The sequence below is a fragment of the Xenopus laevis genome, chromosome 2L (assembly GCF_017654675.1).
Source record: "Xenopus laevis strain J_2021 chromosome 2L, Xenopus_laevis_v10.1, whole genome shotgun sequence".
Lineage (NCBI taxonomy): Eukaryota > Metazoa > Chordata > Amphibia > Anura > Pipidae > Xenopus > Xenopus laevis.
This window is the reverse complement of record NC_054373.1, coordinates 7110745-7114617: the sequence shown is the minus strand read 5'-3', so window position 1 is coordinate 7114617 and position 3873 is coordinate 7110745.

Here is a 3873-nt window from a genome sequence, read left to right as displayed (position 1 = left end):
GGCAACCAATATTAACCTTTTTACTGTATTGCTGCCAAATGTGACTCCTACGGCCGTGAGATTGTGATTAATTCAGGTTATAGGGAAAAGAAGAAATAGGTCTGTTGTTTCCAAACCCCCAACGGTTATAAACAAAATAAAAGTCTGCACCCAGAGCCCTATCAGTGGTGTTGGTAGTAAGGCGGCATCACACCGGGCTCTTCTTTTGCCTCATATCCAGTGATGTTCCTTAGCTTGAGTATCTGATTGACTCTGAAGACTCGGGTTGTTCCCTATGAATGCAGCGCTGATAAATTGGGAGCAAAATCATCTACTGGACAAGGTAATAAGTACCATAGTTCCAGCTCTTGCACCCAGAACACACTCAAGTTAAAGGGGAAGCAAAGTGTAAAATAGAATAAGGCTAGAAATGCTGTATTTTGTATACTAAACATAAACATGAACTTACTGCACCACAAGCCTAATCAAACAAGTGATTTATGCTTTCAAAGTTGGCCACAGGGGGTCACTATCTTGTAACTTTGTTATACATCTTTGCAAGACCAAGACTGTGCACATGCTCAGTGTGGTCTGGGCTGCTTAACGATTGTCATAAATGATCAAAACAGCACAAGTCAAATAATATCTGCCAGAAGCCGATACAGCAAGACTGATTAATAATCAGAATATTCAGACTGCACTAGGTCCTGTGTTGTCATGTCATCTAATGTGGATTTTATAGTTTTTGTATTGTTTAATACAAACTTTCTCCAACTCTGCAGAACCAGTGGCTGCAGCAAAATAATCCTCCAAATAGAATCCCAGTTTATCTTTTTAAATCTGGCTCCATGATCTTTGTCCCTGCAGCTGGAGTTGGAAACAGTAAAGAGGGTGTAAAGGCATAAATAAAATCCAATACAAATCTCTACACAGTCGCCGACTGCTCTAGTGGTGAGCACAACTTTCCCTTGTTTGCTCTACAGGGAAACAAACAAAGCTGCTTGAGTTCTGCATGGCTGGGAAGTAAGGCGAGGGCTCCCCCTGCTGTTCATAAGTATGATTGTTTCCCTGCAGAGCAGTTAGGGACCGTCTGACAATTTCTATCCACAGCAGTAAATGAAGGGAGAATTTCACTGCATACAGTCAGGTTTCTTATAAAAACAGTACACATTTTTTAATTAAAGTATATTGGAGATATAAAGTATATTGGAGTGCTAAATGAGCCCTAGTTTATTTTGGTGTCTGGTCAGAATTTCTACAGCATTGTGTATCCCCCTCTGATCTCGTTAAGTCTATATGTGATTATAATAATCTGATTCTCTCAGAGAGCTGGAGGGTTCAGCAGTTTAAACTTGTTCATCTATTCTAGGTTATGGGAAAATGTATGCAAAAGACGAGGCCTCCAGATCTTATTCTTATTGCCCTAAATGTGAAGAACACAATGTAAATGTATTCCACTATTTCCTAAGATAAGTATTTTTTGGGGTGAAGGTACTAGATTTTTGAATTCAAGGTTAAAAACAAATACAAAATTATCCCCTAGTTTTGCTTTATTGCTTGTTGACAACAATAATTTGTATTTTTTTCATACCCTAATCTTGATCCAATAGCCCAAGGAACTAAGAAGCAAGGAACTAATAAATTCATGGCTGCTTCCAAGAAAGCTATATTTAATCATTGGTTAAAAATGGATTCTCCTCTAATAGCGGATATCAATTCACTTAACCAGCTGAGTTGGCAGGAAGCTATTAAAGCAGAAAACAGACGACACCAATTTTAAGCAGTCGTTCAAGAATCTATGGTCACTTTACTTTGGGACATTTGACTCCAAAAACAAAGATCAAATATTAAATTTCCTTCATGTCTAAATGTATGGAAACATATTTCTTGTTTCATTTATGTCCACTGGGTATATCAATATCTATATACATTTTTGTGTACAGTATCTGATAACTGCTTGGTTTATTTGTTTATCTATCTGTTGTATAAATGTCATTAATATGTCCCTTTTTATTGAGGAATATTTGTCTTATTTTTGACATTTATGATATATATATATGTTTTCGTGACTGCACCTTAACACGCTGTGTTTTAAATTCTGCTTGTTTTATGGTAAAACGTCAATAAAATATTTTAAAAAGTATTTTGGTGTCTGGTTAATCAGTAGGGGAAACATCTGGAGCTCAGATGAAGTTGAAAAGTCAGTGGCACAGAGACAGTTCTATAGATCCGCTTAAAGGATAAGTAAACCTTTAAAATAAGTGAATGTAAAATTAATGAGGGGGCTATTCTAAGCACTTTTGTAATTTACATTCATTATTTATTTTCTTTTTATTCCAAGATATTAAGGAATATATGTGCTGTTAATATGAATGAATTTTGTTACAAAAGCGCCACCTGCTGGTCAGTTTCCCACCAGTCTGACCAGCAAGTAGTCAAGGAAGTTGTCAGGAGAAAGAAAGAGGCTGATGTTCTTCTGCTTAGGAAAGATGTGAGAAAGGTTTCTAATTTATTCCTAAGCAGAAGAACATCAGCCTCCTAAGTTTATATTCGCTTATTTTAAAGGTTTACTTATCCTTTAAGTGTAAATGAAGTGTTGGAACGTTCCCTGTTAAATTAACATTTAATATGCAGCATTGTGGCCTGTGCTGGTAACATTACCATTACTGCAGAAACATTCCTCTCCAATGATTCGCCTTGCAAGACCAGGTGTGGAAATTCATTGACATTTCTCAGCGTCCAAAAGAGACAAGTGTTGATCACAGGGTTCAGCAGGTGGCCAAAGTCATAAACCGTGGTTAAATGTGGCTCCCGGTGATTGGCTGATGGTTCTACAAGCGTAATCCATTTGTTCTGGTTATGGAGCCAGTGTAAAGAATGTGTGAGGCCTGGGCGCTGACTATGATAAGAACATCTGTCCTGAGCTTTCACCAGAACATTCCTCACATTGACTCACAGACATAGAAGCAACATGGAGAAATGGAGTTGGAACATATCGGACAGGCCAAGAGGCAAGAAGATCTTCCGGTGGGGCCCCAGCCGAGTACAATTCCCAGCAACCCTTTCTTACTTCCGCTTTCTTACTGTTTTGGCCATGGGCCAATATTGGGCCATAGCTGAAAATGTAAGTGTATTTTTGTAAATGTAATAAAATTTTGCCTTTTTAAATTCGAGTGTGCAGTCCCTACATTTATCTTTATACTAAATTTTTGGGAGACTTTACTTGGGCGGTCTTCATGGGACAAGCACCTCACTATTGAATTAAAATTGGGTGTGCGCCTTCTAAAAATCTAATTTGTTCTTACTGTTTTTTATCTATTGCATTTAGCACTATTTATGTCTAATTGATATGACAGTGGGCTCTACATGTCAGACTATTTGGTGGGCTCTAGGAGTCCCAGTCCAGCACTGAGCATACTGTATGGTACAGTCGCAGTTATACAGGAATATTCCAATACAAACTGATGTCAATACAAACTGGAAGTCCACCTAGTTCAGTAGGTACAGAAATGATCTCCATACACTGACTATTAATAAGCACATAATGATATTAATGCCTGATCCAAGTACTTGTATTAGTGTTTTAAATATTCGGATAACAGAAGCCTGTGAAATTTCCTCCACTCAGCACCAAGTTCATACACAACATTATCTTCCATAGATAAATCTCTGTATTTTTATTCCTTCCTGGGGAGCTCTCCAGCCCTTAATACTTACCAAGCCTTCGCAATGGATTCGATTTAGACTGGACCATCCCAGGAAGCAATTAGATATGTTCCTGCCATCCTCTTATTAATGATTTTATGGATTATGGCTTGTGCTGTGGGGAGCAGCTCTTCCAGTAATTATAGTCATAATTGGAGGCTGCTGTTTCGGCTGATGTCATAGATGAGA